The following is a 19398-nucleotide window of genomic DNA, read 5'->3' as shown; positions in this document are numbered from 1 at the left end:
TAAAGGAGATATAGTATATTATTATATCTAAATAAATATACAGGAGATTTGTATTAATAAAACACATGCTGTAAAAAAGAAAGCTCTTGGGAATTGGGTAGTAAAAATAGGATGAGCAAAAGTTTGAAAAAGCTATCAAATTTTACAGGGAGAGGAAAACAATACGTTAAAATGAGGAGTAAGCGTAATGGGATATGAAAAGTACTTCAACTGCTCAAATTTATAAGTCTAATGAAAGAACAATAGCATATTGAAGGAAATTCAAAGTCTGCAGAAATGAAGCCCAGAGCAAAATTTCTCAATAAGACATGGTTTCAACCTACCTGTGGAATATACTTATTTGTCTTAATCAAGTTGAGTCCTGTTGCCTAGATTGATAAAATTAGAATTCGTTTAAAAAGTATAGATTTAAAAATTTTATTTAAAATTTATTTTCATTTAGGTAGACTTGGAAAGCTAATAAAGTAACATAAGATGTATTAAAATGCAGTAAACATTGAAATTGTTCAAAACACTTAACAAATAATATACAATATGAAAATTTTTTGTCCTGCTTTTGAATTATGTCAGTTTAAAGACACTGATCTTCTAAACTAGAATGTCAGCTGTTGCCACATACACTTGAACTGCTGAGCCCCGTGGATCCACTCTTCATGGATTCTTGCTTTTAGGCTTCGTTACAACACTGTGGAATGGTGAGCAGAAAACACCTGGATTTAACATTGTCGTGCTTTCTATGAGTTTAGGACAGAAATATTTTCATCTGATAGATATGAAACTTGAGGTGTATAAAGAATTCATGATTAGTTGGCCTTTCCATATTAGAATCTGTACTATTAATACCTTGACTTTTCGGCTGCCTCCATCTAAAATGTGATGCTTATTTAAAAGGGTGTAACATAACATTATCACCAGGACTGGAAAGAGGTAGTGGAGGACCTCTTATCATTGTTTTATAAACACGAGAGTATTCATGTCTCTATGATGGTGGTGGTTGTGGTTTAGTTGCTAAGTCCTGTCTGACTCATGTGACCCCATAGACTGTAGCCTGCTAGGCTCCTCTGTCCATGGGATTTCTCAAGCAACTGGAGTGGGTTGCCATTTCCTTTTTCAGGGGATCTTCCCAATACAGGGATTGAACCTGTGTCTCCTGCATTGGAGTCAGATTCTTTACCGCTGAGCCACCAGAGAAGTCCTATCTCTATGATGAGTGCAGTCCGATATGTTTGAATGTGGTGTGTCCATCTGTACCCACGGTCACCTTCTGCCTTAGAAACTTTGTCATCTCTTTGATGAACCACAATCAGTGTAAGCAGCCAAGAAATGCCTTAAATAGTGTCCACATTTATTCTTTAGATAACTAGCTTACCATAGCACACAAAGAGGTTTAAAAAGATTTAGAGATTATAGGTACTGACCTCAAAGCACATGCTAGTCTATGCAAACACGTTTATGTCTATGCAATTAAGTACTCCTAGTTAAAGGAAAAGATTAGGCTTTATTTATAAATTTTATGATTATCTCTATTTTTTTTTCTTTTAAAGCTTAATTTTCTTAACACATTGTATTCTCTCTTCCTCTCTTCTTTTAGCTTTATACCTGATTCTAGACTTTAAACTTGGTAAATACTTAATTTACTGAACCTGCTTTCTTTTGACCTACACTCAATCTCTTTCTTCTTGGGTAAGAAAGCAATTTATGATTTACCTCCTGGAGGAAGACCCACCTCCCTGAGATCAAGAGACAAATGCTCCCTCTCTGAGCAGGAAATGTGATGATCACTGGGAAAAACTGGATTGATAAATGGCTCCCAGGCAGGTAATGACCATATCTCACTTAGTGTTCCTGCTATTCATGCTCTTAGCCATCTAGTCTGCTACTAGGCTTTATCAAGAAATGTTTGCACATAGCAATATGGTTACCCTGTCTTGAAGACTCTTGGTAAATTGAGATTAAATATGATTTATAGTGTATGGGATTGGTTTAAAGTAGTATCGGTTGTCTTTTTTACCTTAAAGTGAAGTCGTTCAGTCGTGTCTGACTCTTTGCAACCACATGGACTGTAACCTACCAGGCTCCTCCATGCATGGGATTTTCCAGGCAAGAGTACTGGGGTGGGTTGCCATTGCCTTCTCCAGGGGATATCCCGCATTGCTGGCAAACGCTTTACCATCTGACCCACCAGCTTAGCATTAAGGTAATTAGGTTCTATTTTGCCTATTAATTCCTCATGAAGTACTGTACATTCAGGTGAAGCCATGAGCATTCACACAACTTTTAATTATTATTTCAAGATTCCCTAAAGTAGGCCCAGATTGTTTCTGGACAAGAAACATGGAAGGCAGGGTGTATGATCTGTTTTTCTGATAGATGTCCCCCTGAGGCTATAGAGTGTCCAGATAAGCTCTGGACTGCTTAGTGGACCCCTGGGCTGCAAGAACCTGGCAGCTGCTATAGGAGCAGGTGGCTGCAGGCAGTTCTCCACTGGAGACCGTGATGAAAAACATTTCTACAAGTCTTCTCAGGAGGTCTGCCTCATCTGTCTTGAATCCAGTGTGTCTTCTAAGTAAACAGGATGGGTAGAGTCTGGTTGCTAGCAGGTGGGCCCAGATTGTGACAGACCTCCACACAAAATGCATCTCCATATTTTTTACATATTTTTACAACCAGTATAAGGTTGTTTTTACAACCCTTAAATTATTTCTACTAGTGTATGCTTAAGTTGCTTCAGTAATATCTGACTCTTTGCAACCCCGTGGACCATAGCCCACCAGGCTTCTCTGCCCATGGGATTCTCCAAGGAAGAATACTGGAGTGGGTTGCCATGCCCTCCTTCAGGGGATCTTCCCAACTCAGGGATCAAACCCAAGTCTCTGACATCTCCTGCATTGGCAGAAGGGTTCTTTACCACTAGGGCCAACTGGGAAGCCCCATTGGGCAGGCTTCAAACCTGACCCCAATGTTTAACCAGTCTCCTCCAATAGCTACCCTCTACCACACAAAACAAATAATTTTTAAGAAATACTAACAGACAATTAAGCTCTTTATATTTTAATAGCCAAACAATTTTCATCCATATATAATTTGAATGATCACTTCAAGAGAATAAAATTACAATTTCCAGATATCTCTAAAGGCCAAAAAACCATCACCAAAAAATTATTGCAGAGTTTCCTGTTACAAACATTTTGGATCATCAGGGAATGTTCAAGAATTCTATTCCAACACTGCAAAGTCAATAAATACTGACTGTTAGATGTTCTTTTGTGACAGAGTATTTTCAAGATCAGCCTCCTTAGAAATATATTTTATGATAAAGTATAAAACACACTAGAGCCTGTCCCTTCTCTAATTCCTGTTCTCCTGCAGCGTGGGATTTTGCTTATTGAATAACTCTTATCAGAACACATCAATGTGTTAAGAGGAATTACTTTGTAGCCATAAGGAAGTATCTCCTTTTCTTTATAAGTTAATGTAAGAACTCAACTTTAAAATGCAGGCTTTGGAGACTTCCCTGGGAGTCCAGTGGTTAAGATTCTGTTTCCAATGTACAGGGCAAATTTTCAATCCCTGGTCGGGAAACTAAGATCTCCCATGCCATGTGGCATGGTCAAAAATTTAAAAACAAAACTAAGTAAAGATTTTAAAAATTAAAGAAATAATTAAAATGTTGGGTTTATTATTATTTAGATACAGAGTGAGAACAACAGATCAGGAGATGATTACCATTGCAAAGACAGAGTGCTACCCAGTTTCAGAAGGCTGGACACATCGTGTCTTGAAGGGCCACACAGGGAAGCCCCAGGGTTGGTCAGAAGGCAGAGAGAGAGAAAGAGGAAAGCATGGGCAAGAGCCTTTATTGTGCTTCCCTTGGGGCAGAACACATACTTTGGCCACCTGATGCGAAGAGCTGACTCATTTGAAAAGACCCTGATGCTGGGAAAGATTGAGGGCAGGAGGAGAAGGGGACGACAGAGGATGAGATGGTTGGATGGCATCACCGACTCAATGGATGTGAGTTTGGGTAAACTCTGGGAGCTGGTGATGGACAGGGAGGCCTAGTGTGCTGCAGTCCATGGGGTCACAAAGAGTTGAACACGACTGAGTGACTGAACTAAACTGGGGAAGAACAGACAAAGTAGGGTAAGCAGGCTTAGGCTTGGATCGCTGGAATAATTTCGGCAGTCTCGGGGGCTTAGAAAGTCTCTAGTTGTCTTCGTACCTGGTTCTGAGATGCCTAGGGCAAATGGATATTAGCCCAGAGTATGAGTGCCTTGTGAGAGTCAGAGAAAGGGCCTGATTAGGATCAGGGCTCAGAATTGATTTATTTGCTTAAAAAGGCATGCTCTGGGTTAGTCTTTCCTATCTTTAGGAATTGGCTTGCCCTGGAAGGGGCAGCTTGTTTATGGTCAATAAAGCCCAAATGCCAAAACATTTGAAATACAGAAAATTTAGGTCCCCACAGAGCACTGAGTAAGTGCCCTGTGCTATACAGTAAGTTCTCCTTAGTTATCTATTTTATGCATAGTAGAGTGTATGTGTAAATCCCAATCTCCCAATTCATTCCATCTCCCATTTCTCCTCTTGGAGAAATACACTTGTGCTCTATGTCTGTGTCTCTATTTCTACTCTGCAAATAGGTTCATCTGTACCATTTTTCTAGATTCCAGATAGGAAATCCAAAAAAGAGGGTATACATGTATACATATAGCTGATTCACTTTGCTGTACAGCAGAAACTACCACGACATTGTAAAGCAACTATACTCCAGTAAAAAAAAATTTTTAAAGAAATGCAGAAAATTACAAGGCATTACTAATACAACCTAACACACCCAGACAGAAATAGACTGATTACTTAGTATCATTTTGCCAAATTTTGTATTCACCTGGTTAGCCCACTATGGACAACAATCTCTTGACATGAAACGTACCTCTTTATCAATTCCAGGACCTCTGCCAGTAAACACCAGAAAGGTTTTGGTTCAGTTGGTTTTGTTTTTTAAATTCAATACTTTAAAACAACAAAAAGGTTGAAAATAGCTAAATCCTCTTTATTGAAAAACTAGGCGCATTTTACTTGTCCTACACAGCTGTATATTACTTGAGTTAGAGTCTAACAATAAATGCTTCCACATTAGAGTTGTGTTAAAATCCTTAAATAGGCCGTAATTATTACAGAAAGTTTAACTTTGTGCATTCACCGTTCACCTTTGGTTGGAACCAACTCCTGGCACACACAAGTTAATAAATAATTGTTCAATGGGTAAATAAATGATTCAGTCACCTGAGCTCATTGGCAGAATTTTCTTCAGATTCCCTAAGAGCCTTTCGCATTGTTTCCAGTATGATTTTCATAATAAGGAAATTAAGGAAAGAAGAGCAAATTATGTTGATTATTCTGCTCAAACAAAAGCTGAGTCTCTTGTCACTTAAAAATATCCACGACAAGCCATGCTAGTATAAACAAACATAAAATGTGGCAAGGGACATATATAAATTGAGTAACAATTCTGTTTCAGCTGAACTGGCAAAACTGTCATTCATAATGCCCTACTCCTTGAGTCAGCAGTAATGCACAGAGGGATCAAGAACATTTAGCAGATGAATAGGATAGCTAATTTATCAAATTAGGACACACCAACTTGTGCTAAAAATAACCTGTAATCAAGGAAGACACACCTTAGAAATGTGGCATTTCACAATATTTCTGTTTCTTCATTTTTAAACATAAAGGAAAGGAGAAACATACATACGGTGTTTCCGTGGAAAGAAAATTTTCTTCCTCTCCCTATTTAGTTTCTCCATTCCAGTTACTGGAATTTCCCATGGGAATTTATTGTGTAATAAATATGGAACTTCAAAACGGTGGGGGAAGAATGACTGAGTTGACAACAGGTATTGGTACTACTGGCTTCCCAGGTGGCGCAGTGGTAAAGAACCCACCTGCCAAATTCAGGAGATGCAAGAGACTCCGGTTTGATCCCTGGGTTGGGAAGATCCCCTGCAGTAGGAAATGGCAACCCACTCCAGTACTCCTGCCTGGGAAATCTCACAGACAGAGGAGCTTAGCGAGCTACAGTCCAGGGGTCACAAAGAGCAACTGAGCACAATTGATTACAATAAGATAGTCATCTGAGGGGGGAAAGGGGTTATCTTTTACCCCAAAATAAATTCTAGAGGAGTTGAAGATTTAGACATAAAATGTGAAACTACATGCACACTAGAAGAAGGCTTTGGTGTGCTGATTTGCACAGAGAAGATGCTACACCGACCGAATCACTAAGCGGCCACCAACAGGAGTAGAAGTGCCATCTTGCTGCTTGAGAGGTGCCTAAGCTTGGTGGTAATCGCAGCGGCTACAGCAGAAGGGAGGTGTTCTAAGTGGTCCTTCTCCACACACCTGCCCCATCATTCTCTGTGTCTTTCAGACACCAAAGATCCTGAGATGAAGGGAAGCAAGGAAAGGGATATGTGTAAATCACTAATTTCTTGTTTTCATTCCAGAGCAGATGCTCTGTGTTTTATCCTGGGACCAGACCAGTATCAGGAAAAAATTACAGACTGATTTCTTGCTCTGAATTCTCCTGATTCCCAAATCTGACACGTGACTGAGGTCTTAAAGTAGCTTTGCTGTCACTGGTATCGGCAGGCTTCTCATCTGTGATTTCCATGGGGTGACAAGGGAACGAAACATTATCAGCTGTGCCCTGGCCCTTCTGAGCTGTTGTCAGACTAGACTGAACCAGCTCCAAAAGCTCTCAAGGGAAGTGTGCTTGGTAAGAGCAGAAGAGCTTCAGTTGGAAAGCTTTTCCTTTAGGGTCTCTGGCTTCTTTCTTCTTTGTCACTTCCTTTTCCTCTAGTTCCTTTCTTGATCCTGAATTCCTCCCCTCCCCTGACCTCCCATAACGCCGCACAGCATCCTCTGACCTGGATGAAAGAAACACTTATGTCATTCACGCTAGGTTTCTCAGACTGGCAGGCTGTTTGGAGCAGTATGCAGTGTTCCTAGCAACAGATTAAGGCACATTCACAGCACTTCAAAAGCCTGCAGACATTGAAAAATCACAGAGGACTACCTAGTTATATTTGGAACTCCTGCTTTGTGGGTTTTATGTTAGCTAAGAAACCCGGGGAAGTTTTTAAACTTTTTTTTTGATTTATTTTTAATAGAAACTTGGAAGATATAACCACTTTTCTAAAATAGTTGTGATGAATTTAGCCAAGGCTCTGAGAATGAAGGTCAACTGCTTCTATGCTGAGATTAAAAGTAGGGCATGTAAAGTTCACTAGCAGTCACAAGAAGGTTATTTTAATTATCAGAAATATTTTATATTCATTAAGAACGCGGGCACTAGGGTCAGTTAGACCTGTTTTTAAATCCATGAACAAGTTGTTTTACTGTGGGGAAGTTGTTTAACCTTTTAAGCTTCAGTATGTAACATCTCTGATGTTAGCATACATCACAAATTTTAAGGTTAAAATGATAAAAGATGTATGGAGACTTGATTTTTGGTGGGAGAATTCATTAAAAAGCTAATCAATATAGATGTGAAAGATATTTTAGCAAATATAATTGCCACAGTTTTGCTGAAGAATGAGTTTTTTTTTCAGATCAGGCAAAAGCTCAAAGAAGGGAAAAGTTATCAGGGAGAATAAGGAAAAGAAATAATGAGAAATAAAAGATGGTAAATCTGACTATACCAGAAGGAAGATCTGATTATCAGTATATGTAACCTTCTTCCATGAGTCTTAACACCATGTCTTAGAGCAAGTGCTTATTTGTGTTTGAAAAAGGAAGTAAAAAAGGAAGAAATGAGACCATAACTATAATAGTGGAGAGAGCTGGATGGTTGTAAAAAGAATGCTTAAAAACATCTTCAAGGTGTCCTGTCTGAAATACAGTGTTAGATTTGTCTATAATGCTAAAACAACAACAGCAATCCAGGACAGATATGTTAGTTACACAGTATGTTCTTTATTACAGCCCATAAGTGGGGGGGGGAGTGGGGGGGAGAAACCAGCATTCTTTGAACATGCAAAGGAATGACACACCTGTTAAAGCAGAGACAAAGAAACCTGTGAAATCAGCACGGTTTCTGTTAGAAGTCAAGAGGTGAACGCAGAGCCCAAACTGGAAGACCATTAATCTTAAAGAAATGTCCAGATGGGCGGAGGACCTCAACATAGAGAAGCTGTAGGCATTTGGCGAGGGGCAAAGATTTATTATCTCTTGCTTTGCTTTATTTAGTTTCCCCAGGCCTTGCCCATTAAATGCCAATAACTCTCTCCATTTCTTGTGAAAACTCAAACACTCCTACTTTTTTCCATACACCCCTTCAGGGAGTGGTACTACCCCCAGTTGGGAACCGCAGAGAGCATAAAAATGAGATGAACTACATTCAGAAATGGCTAAGTACCAAAATCAAGAACTTCCCACCCTTGACTTTCACAGACCTTGGAAGCTTGCGTTTTACTCTTTTCAAATGAATACAAAGATCTTGAGTAATGTGTCATTTTGCTGAGGAATGTATTTGAATCATGTTTGGAGTGAGTCTGTTTTGTCCAGACCCATCGTTTAGCTACTGAGTAAGATCAGTTTACCCCGTTCTTTCCTATACCTTTCACGTAAAAATCTATATGGATTGTTCTTTCTACTTGTATTCACTGCAAACTTCGTAACTTTCATAGTGTGATTTAAAAACAAAAATAGAACAGCTTTGTTTCATTGCAGAGAAGTGGCTTCAGAAAGAAAAGCACTTTGTAGGGCTTCTAATGAAGTACAATGTGAAGAGGGAGAAACAAGTGGGAATGCATAGACAAGGGCAATTTTGAATAAATGATGGAGTTCAAATTTGGCAGTACTGATGATCTACATAAAAAGGAGTCCCCCGGATGTGCTAAATAGCAACAGCAACAGCAACAAAATGATGTGTAAAACCATTTCAGCGCCTTTATAATTTGTTTTAGGTCTATGCTTATAGGATTATTAAAGGGCCACTCCAGGTTTCATTTTTCTGAAGGAAATTATTCTCTATAGAAACATTTGAGAATTTAGAGACTCACGAAAGTCTGAGGCTATGTCCTTTGAATGTTAGGTGGTGTTAGTGATTAAAGAACCTGCTTGCCAATGCAGGAGACAGAAGAGATGTGGGTTTGATCCCTCAGTCGGGAAGATCCCCTGGAGGAGTGCATGGCAATCCACTCTAATTTTTTTGCCTAGAGAATCCCATGGAAGCCTGGAAAGCTGGGCAGATCACAGTCCATGGGGTCTCAGAGTTGGACATGACTGTAGCAACTTAGCACGCACACACACACAAGGGGAGCTAACCCAGACGATAGATTTAACCTGTTCCATGATCAACACCTACAAGGACTCGGGGGCCAACCCTAGCTTTTGTCTTAGGCAAACCTGAGAAACATGACCTACCCCTCTGTGTTACCTTATCTGTGTGTGGAATGTCGCCCCCGCATTCTTGACATTGTACTAAGTGTAGTGAAGTACTGAAATGGTTCATACATGTCAGAGAGGAGAAAGGTGTCAGGGAAAAGCTGTTAATACTAATCTGTACTACTTTCCTAAGGCTACCATAACAAAATTCCACAAAGTGGGTGGCTTACACAACAGAAATGTACTGTCTCACCCTTCAGGGGCCGGAAGTCTAAAATCAAGGTGCTGGCAGGTCAATGCTCTTTCTGAAGACTACTGGGAATGGATCTGTTCGAGGCCTCTCTCCTTAGCTTGTAGATAGCCATCTTATCCTTGTGTCTTTACATCTTCTTCCTCCTGTGAGTCTCTGTCTCTTGGTCCAAAGTTCCCCTCTTTATAAGGACACCAGTCATATTAGATGACGGCCTACTCTACTGACTTAATTATCTTTGTAGAGACCCTTTCTATTTCCAAATAAGTTTACATTGTGGGATAGTAGGGGTTACAGCTTCATCATATCTTATTTCTTGGGTGGACACAATTCAACTCATAATGTTGGCACTGGTTCAGTGGCTGAAACTCTGTGCTACCAAAGAAGGGGCCCCGGGTTCAATCCCTTGTCAGGGAACTAGAACCCACATGCTGCAACTGAGTTCACATGCCATGACTAAAAGATTCCACGTGCCACAGCCAAGACCTGGTGCAGCCAAATAAATAGATAAAATAATTAAAAAGAAAACCAGGGAGAATTCAGAGAATAGGACCGGCTGTTTCATTATGTCAGTGCTGTTCAAAGTGTGGTCAATAGATTGGCAGCATCAGTATCACCTCAGAGCTGGTTAGGAATACAGAACCTTCAGCCTCATCTAAGGGTCTACCGAATCAAACTCTGCATCTTTACCTAAAACCCCATGTTTTATTTATACAATAAAGTTTGAGAGGAGCTATTCTAGCTCGTAGAGTAGAAGAACCACCTGCAAATGCAAAGAAGTAGAAAAAAAAAGAATAATGTTTATATGTAGAATCCCCATTAATATGTGTACTCAGCAAGTATAGGCCATTATTCCAGCATAGCTATGGCAATTACTTTTAAAGAGAATGTTGATCTCTGGGGATATCTTTAGGAGTTAAATTTCAATTATCATTAATTTACTTCATTGTAGCTTATCCCTTAGGAGTAAACTCAGAAGATCACTTTATACAGAGAGTGCTCCTATATTTTCGCTTACATTTCCTTTGCTTGTATACATTGCTTTTTTTTCTGCCAACCTGGTCTACAGTTTAAGTTGACTCAGCTAGCTGAGTCATACAACTTAATGCTGAAATAAGGTCCATTGAGGGGAAAAAATGCTCCTAGTATTGGGGAAAATGTATTTGGGTCTGTTATCTTTCAGGCACATTTCCTTTCATCCATACATCCAAACAATGCTTTCCATACCTCATCTCTTCGTCACTCATTCTACATGCCCTCCATTTACCTGCTGTCTCTGTGCACCTGTTGTCTTCATCATTCACATGAGGATGCACCTTGGATGTGTCTGCTCTTCCTCTCCTTGCATCTGCCTCTGGCTGAACTGAGTTCCTTGTTTTTATTTTTTGCTGATGTTCTGGTCTAAATACAGTTCTAATGAAAACACATAGGTCAGTTGCCACAACCTGAGTATTGTTGATGGCATTCTCATGAACAACTAATTGCCTTAGATGACATCTAATAAATGCATGTGCATGCTCAGTCATGTCCGACTCTTTGTGATTCCATGGCCTGTAGCCTGCCAGACTCTTCTGTCGATGCAATTCTCCAGGCAAGAACACTGGAGTAGGTTGCCATTTCCTACTCCAGGGAAATCTTCCTGACCCAGGGATCGAACCCATGTCTCCATCGCCTGTGTTTGCTGCATTGACAGGTGGATTCTTTACCACTTTGCCACCTGGGAAGCAATACATGTTTGATGTATACTTAATTCCGGAGGGAAGGGGAAACACACAAGGGCAATGAAATAGAATTAGTAGCTATACCCACAGCTTTGGGAAATTGTAATGAAACAGAATGAACTCAACAGAAATAACCACACAAATTATCTTTAAACATGAAAAACAGCAATTTGTAAACTGGTATTACTTAACATAGTTCTTGCTTCCAAAGTATCTTTCTCAGAGAGGAAAGTGTCTATATTGATTATAATTTGAATATCAGAGAATAGAGATTTTCTAGCGGTTCACACCTTTTATCAATGATATTTTCTCAAATTTGAATTCCTGATAACAGTTCACACAGAATTTCTTTATCACTACAGGTAAAGCATTAAATATACATATCTCTGATTATAATTCTAACATTTTTTGAGAATAAAATAATTTTGAGATAAAATAATTCCACTCTGTTGACCAAAACGATGCAAAATAAATGCTAATTTTAACTGAAATTAACTTAGAAGATATAAAGTACCTTTCTTAAGAAATCTGTATCGGGCTGGGGAAAAAAAAAAGAAAAAGAAAAAATGAAAAACACATGACAAAATAAACATAAGTAAACTTTGATAAAAAATTACTTTGGAAAACTAATGTTACATTCAAAAGTACTCAAGGGACATGGGGAATCATTTTAAATTGAATCTAGAATGACTGTTCAATAGAATATTTATATTCAACAGGGCCTATTTCTGTATGTTCAGTACAGTATGCATTTAAAAAATTTAGTGTCTCATGATGAAAAACACCCTCATGAAACTGTGACTATAGAAGTATAAGTAGGTGAAGTGTCCATCAACTCATTTAACTGTCTACATATTTTCACCTTTTTTAGCAGATAATCTGTGAACAGTATGAAAAGGTGAAAAGATAGGACAGTGAAAGATGAACTCCCCAGGTTGGTAGGTGCCCAATATGCTACTGGAGATCAGTGGAGAAATAACTCCAGAAAGAATGAAGGGATGGAGCCAAAGCAAAAACAACGTCCAGTTGTGGATGTGACTGGTGATAGAAGCAAGGTCTGATGCTGTAAAGAGCAATATTGCATAGGAACCTGGAATGTTAAGTCCATGAATCAAGGCAAATTGGAAGTGGTCAAACAGGAGATGGCAAGAGTGAACATCGACATTCTAGGAATCAGCAAACTAAGATGGACTGGAATGGGTGAATTTAACTCAGATGACTATTATATCTACTACTGTGGGCAAGAATCCCTTAGAAGAAATTGAGTAGCCATCATAGTCAACAAAAGAGTCTGAAATGCAGTACTTGGATTCAATCTCAAAAACGACAGAATAATCTCTGTTCGTTTCCAAGGCAAACCATTCAATATTACAGTAATCCAAGTCTATGCCCGGAACAGGTACGCTGAAGAAGCTGAAGTTGAACGGTTCTATGAAGACCTACAAGACCTTCTAGAACTAACACCCAAAAAAGATGTTCTTTTCATTATAGGGGACTGGAATGCAAAAGTAGGAAGTCAAGAAATACCTGGAGTAAAAGGCAAATTTGGCCTTGGAGTACAGAATGAAGCAGGGCAAAGTCTAATAGAGTTTTGCCAAGAGAATGCACTGGTCATAGCAAACACCCTCTTCCAACAACACAAGAGAAGACTCTACACATGGACATCACTAGATGGCCAACATTGAAATCAAATCGATTATATTCTTTGCAGCCACAGATGGAGAAGCTCTATACAGTCAGCAAAAACAAGACTGGGAGCTGACTTGTCAGCTCAGATCATGAACTCCTTATTGCCAAATTCAGACTTAAATTGAAGAAAGTGGGGAAAACCACTAGACCATTCAGATATGACCTAAATCAAGTCCCTTATGATTATACAGTGGAAGTGAGAAATAGATTTAAGGGACTAGATCTGATAGACAGAGTGCCTGATGAAGTATGGGTGGAGGTTCATGACATTGTACAGGAGACAGGGATTAAGACCATCCCCCCAAAAAAAGAAATGCAGAAAAGCAAAATGGCTGTCTGAGAAGGCCTTACAAATAGCTGTGAAAAGAAGAGAAGCAAAAAGCAAAGGAGAAAAGGAAGGATATACCCATTTGAATGCAGAGTTCCAAAGAATAGCAAGGAGAGATAAGAAAGCCTTCCTCAGCGATCAGTGCAAAGAAATAGAGGAAAACAATAGAATGGAAAAGAGTAGAGATCTCTTCAAGAAAATTAGAGATACCAAGGGAACATTTCATGCAAAGATGGGCACAATAAAGGACAGAAATGGTATGGACCTAACAGAAGCAGAATATATTAAGAAGAGGTGGCAAGAATACACAGAAGAACTATACAAAAAAGTTCTTCACACCTGGATAATCACGATGGTGTGATGACTCGCCTAGAGGCAGACATCCTGGAATGTGAAGTCAAGTGGGCCTTAGGAAGTACCACTATGAACAAAGCTACTGGAGATGATGGAATTCCAGTTGAGCTATTTCAAATCCTAAAAGATGATGCTGTGAAAGTGCTGCATTCAGTATACCAGAAAATTTGGAAAACTCAGCAGTGGCCACAGGACTGAAAAAGGTTAGTTTTCATTCCAATCCCAAAGAAAGGCAATCCCAAAGAATGCTCAAACTACCACACAATTGCATTCATCTCACATGCTAGTAAAGTGATGCTCAAAATTCTCCAAGCCAGGCTTCAGCAATACGTGAATCGTGAACTTCCAGATGTTCAAGGTGGTTTTAGAAAAGGCAGAGGAACCATAGATCAATTTGCCAACATCTGCTGGATCATCGAAAAAGCAAGAGAGCTCCAGAAAAACATCTATTTCTGCTTTATTGACTATGCCAAAGCCTATTGTGTGGATCACAATAAACTGTGGAAAATTCTGAAAGAGATGGGAATACCAGACCACCTGACCTGCCTCTTGAGAAACCTATATGCAGGTCAGGAAGCAACAGTTAGAACTGGACATGGAACAACAGACTGGTTCCAAATAGGAAAAGGAGTACGTCAAGGCTGTATATTGTCACCCTGCTTATTTAACTTATATGCAGAGTACATCATGAGAAATGCTGGGCTGGAGGAAGCACAAACTTGAATCAAGATTACCGGGAGAAATATCAATAACCTCAGATATGCGGATGACACCACCCTTATGGCAGAAAGTGAAGAAGAACTAAAGAGCCTCTTGATGAAAGTGAAAGAGGAGAGTGAAAAAATTGGCTTAAAGTTCAACATTCAGAAACTAAGTTCATGGCATCTGGTCCCATCACTTCATGGCAAATAGATGGGGAAACAGTGGAAACAGTGGCTGATTTTATTTTGGGGGGCTCCATAATCACTGCAGATGGTGATTGCAGCCATGAAATTAAAATATGCTTACTCCTTGGATGGAAAGTTATGACCAACCTAGACAGCACTGAAAAGTGGAGACATTACTTTGTCAAAAAAGGTCCATCTAGTCAAGGCTATGGTTTTTCCAGTAGTTATGTATGGATGTGAGAGTTGGACAGTGAAGAAAGCTGAGTGCAGAAGAATTGATGCTTTTGAACTGTGTTGTTGGAGAAGACTCTTGAGAGTCCCTTGGACTGCAAGGAGATCCAACCAGTCCATCCTACAGGAAGTCAGTCCTGGGTGTTCATTGTAAGGACTGATGTTGAAGCTGAAACTCCAATACTTTGGCCACCTGATGCAAAGAGCTGACTCATTTGAAAAGACCCTGATGTTGGGAAAGATTGAAGGCAGGAGGAGAAGGGGACGACGGAAGATGAGATGGTTGGATGGCATCACCGACTCGATGGACATGAGTTTGTGTAAACCCTGGGAGTTGGTGATGGACAGGGAAGCCTGTTGTGCTGTGGTTCATGGGGTCGCAAAGAGCCGGACACAACTGAGCAACTGAACTGAACTGAACTGTGATCAAAGACCAAATAAAAGAGGAAACTTCTCCTACAATTGATTTTTCAACTAATTGAACAAAGGGAGACAAAGTACACTGTAGTCTCTTTTTTTCATTGTTTTGTTTAATCACTAAGCCAAGTCCAACCCTTTGCAACCCCCTAGATTGTAGCCTGCCAGGCTCCTTTGTCTATGGGATTTTCCAGGCAAGAATACTGTAGTAGATTGCCATTTCCTAGACCAGGGGTTCTTTCCAACCTAGGGATCGAACCCATGTCTCCTACACTGGCATGAGGATTCTTTACCCCCCGAGCCACCAGAGAAGCACATATTGTACTCCCCTGTAGCTTGTAAATCCTTACTCTCAAAATGGGTAAGATTGAGTCTCTATTAATACAGCTTCTAGGAGAGAGGGAGGATCCTTTGCTGTTTTTTTTGTTTTTTTTTTTTTAAATAGTGTGAAAGGATTCACTGAACATCAAATAGGATGGAGCCACATAACATGGCACAATTCTTTGTTTGCATTGGCCACACTGATACTTTCCCTCAGTTTCTTGTTATATTCTGTTTTCTTATTGGGAAGACTTTCAGATGATATTGTCAGACTAGAAAGCTTGCATTCATTTATCCCAATTCAAGTTGATATTTCAGGGCTAGTGATTGAAAATTGTATAAATTCTGTGAAGAGGAACTTTCTATTCAACTTCTCAAATGTTTCTAAAATGCTTTTCAGATGTGAAAGGGAGTAGGAATCTTGTGATTCTATTCTTTTTCCTAGTGAATTCAGTCATTCTAACATATATCTTTTTATTTCATGTTGCTTCCTATTCTTGAGAGAGAATGCATAATGACACTTTTTACTGTAATTAATTTCATGGCAGGTTTAAGGCAACTGAGGTTTAGTTAATATGAATGAGAAACAATTTTAAATATTCAAAAGGTATAATTTTAAGCTCTGTTAAAACACACACACGTGGTTTTCAACATTGGTAAAAATTTGGTTAGAGTATGTGGTTTTCAAAATGTGTGCCTGCTTGCTTTTCAGTACAAATTTTGATGTATCCAAATTATGTTGTTTACTTAAAATAGGAAGTATGGGCAGATTTTTAAACTCCAAAATCAACTACTGATGCCTCCTATTTTAAACAAATGCAGTACATTACAAAGTTTCCTATTTCTACCAGATGGGTAAAAGTAGAAGATGTTATTACAAAAGTACAACCCTTTCATATAATTTCATATTTTTTTTTCAGGACAAGTGTTCAAAGAGGAAGTAGTGATGGAAGAATTCTCTTTTTAGATTATTTGAACACCAATAATTTGGGGCTTGTGTGTCACTGAGATGATATAAATACTTACAGTAGATTTTTATTTACCTAAATACAACCCTATGAAGTGGTCATAGGATCATTTCCATCTCACAGCAAAGGAGGAAACAACTGAGTGTTAAAGGGATGGAATTACTTCCCCAACTATCAAATAGCCAAGTCAGGTCCAAACTCAATTAGCCTCGAGTCAGAAGAGGCCAGGAGCCCTTAAGTTGATGCTTAATCAACCCTCCTCAATTCAACTTTATAGCCTGCCAAGGAGCACCGTGCTGGTGCCCAGGACTGTTTAACACTGCTAAATGAAATGTGCTCCTGGAGTGTGCCTTATGCGCAGGTGTGCTAGGGTGAGGTCAGAGGAAGAAATTCTTACCACCATTTATCCAGACAGTGTTGGCTTTATGCACACTGCCATACAATATAAAATCTGCTTTATGTATATTGGACTTTGGTGTCCAATTTCATTTGAAGAAATAATTCTAATAAAAACAAACAAAAAACTGAGACTTCCCTGGTGGTACAGCGGTTAGGACTCCATGCTCTCACTGGAGGGGGCACAGGTTTGATCCCTAGTCGGGGAACTAAGATCCCCAAACTAGGCATCAGGGCCAAAAAAACCCAAAAAAACAACAAAGAAAGCAAAACAAATGAACAAACAAAACTATTCCTATAGTAAGATAGATACAATTGATGATGATAACAGTAATATAATGTAATACATGTATGGGACTTATGTAAACCAGAAACTATTCCAAGTAATTCTTATTGTTACACAATAAGCTCTATTATTCTCATTTCATAGGTAAGGAAACGGAAGAGGTTAAATAACAACTTAGCCAAGGTCTTGGCTGGTAAAGAGTGCATTTGCAGTCAGAACCCAGCCAGCGTGGTTCACAAATCTGGGCTCTTAAACACTCCATTATGCAGTCTCTGGGTTGTAAATGATAATAATAACATTAAAATATTAACAAAGTAGTAAATAATTAATATAGTTCTCACTGTGTAGCAGGCACTAGTCTAAGCACTTACACACAAGCCAGCTTATGTTACCCTTTCCCCATAGGTAACAGAGGCCAAGAAGAGGAGGAATGTGCCTCTGAAACTACTGAATATTTTTGTTGTTTCTGTTCAGTGACTCAGTCGTGTCCGACTCTTTGCGACCCCATGGACTGGAGCATGCCAGGCTTCCCTATCCTTCACTGTCTCCCAGCGTTTGCTCAAATTCATGTCCATTGAGTCAGTGATACCATCCAACCATCTCATCCTCTGTTGACTGCTTCTAAAATATGTTGCCTGTTAAACATAGCCTCGTAGACACTGTACTTGAGTGATATAAAAGGAGATGCAAGGACTTCTGTGGTGGTCCAGTGGCTAAGACTCCACGCTCCCAATGTAGGAAATCTGGATTCAAACCCTGGTCGGGGAACTAGACCATACATAGTGCAACTAAAAGTTCACATGCGACAAGTTAAAAAAAAAAAATCCCACACGCCACAATAAAGATCGAAAATCCCACATGCTACAACTAAGACCTGGCACAGCCAAATAAATATTAAAAACAAAAAAAAGAGGAGATGCATATGTATCACTCAAGAGGAAATTTTTCTTTTTAAATAAATCCATAATTGCCATCATTCTGGTATTCGGTGATATATTCTATACCCTGACCTCTGTGCAGTGGAAAGCAGATGGGAGTTTACAGCCTGTGTTCACTTGGTGGGAGCATCAAGCTCTCTCACTTTCATTTCCGTGAATTTAGAGCATAGACTCTGTGGTCAGGATGTATCAATTCAAATCCCAACTCTGTCCCTGTTACCCAGGTAATGCTGGGCAAGTTATCAAACCTGTGTCTCCCAGTACCTGCATCCACAGATTGGAAGGCTTCACGTGAGATACATTAGAGGGCTGGGATGGGGACAAAACAGTATAAAACGTTTTTGTTGGTGTTATTACAAGACAATAAACGAAGTCCTCCAGGTCTGTGAAATGTACAAAACATAATGAAACTGTCACTTTACCTCAATCGGGTCCCATAAAATGAGGAACAACAAAGAAAAACAAGTCAATTACTCCATGGTTATGAACTCAACCCATGAGGCGAACTGGCAACGCACATTATATACACATCAGCTGTGGCAAAAATAAGTCAACATTGTTTGTAAAGGCCTGTGATGTCTGGGTGACCAGCTGTCTGGAAAAAGGAGAACACAGCTTCCTTTTTTGTTTAATGTGGACTGCCAGCCAGCTGGCATTAGGGGAAGAGGAAGGGAGCTCATGTTGTTTGAGTGACTCTCTGTGCCAAGTGTATTGTGTAACTTGTCTCATTTGGTTCTCCCAGCTCATGGGTAGGGTGGTGTCAATACCCCTGATGTACACATGGAAGATAGACTTAGGGAGGTCAAATAAGCCAGCCAAAAACCCACCAGGAGCAAATGGGATTCTGACTTCAGAGTCAGTCAGGCCACGCCATTGATGGTTTTTTTTTTTTAATTGAAGCATAGTCAATTTACAGTGTTGTGTTAGTTTCTGGTGTACAGCAAAGTGTATACATATATATATATTATTTTTCATGTTCTTTTCCATTATGGTTTTCACAAGTTGTTGAATATAGTTCCCAACAGTAAGCTAAATAGTAGAACCTTGTTGTTTATCTATTTTAGAAGTAACAGTTTGTATCTGCTAATCCTAATGGCCTAATTTATCACTCCTTTCTCTTTCTCCTTTGGTAATTATGTTTGTTTTCTATGACCATTGACTGCTCTTGATAATGCCAAGTAGATTCATCATTGACCAGTTGGAGTTAGCAGTAAGAATAAAA

General features: G+C 39.4%; 1 protein-coding gene across 4 annotated transcripts in view; it reads left to right on the top strand.

Annotated features, from left to right (window-relative positions):
* The window catches only part of ARHGAP24 (Rho GTPase activating protein 24), a 556594-nt gene that overhangs the window by 388654 nt on the left and 148542 nt on the right, over nt 1-19398 (top strand). The gene's annotated exons all lie outside the window — the stretch shown is intronic.

This window comes from Giraffa tippelskirchi, chromosome 1, assembly GCF_054371585.1.
Source record: "Giraffa tippelskirchi isolate mGirTip1 chromosome 1, T2T-mGirTip1v1.2.pri, whole genome shotgun sequence".
Classification (NCBI taxonomy): domain Eukaryota; kingdom Metazoa; phylum Chordata; class Mammalia; order Artiodactyla; family Giraffidae; genus Giraffa; species Giraffa tippelskirchi.
Note: the sequence above shows the minus strand (reverse complement) of the source record. Positions and strands in the feature narration are given on the sequence as shown.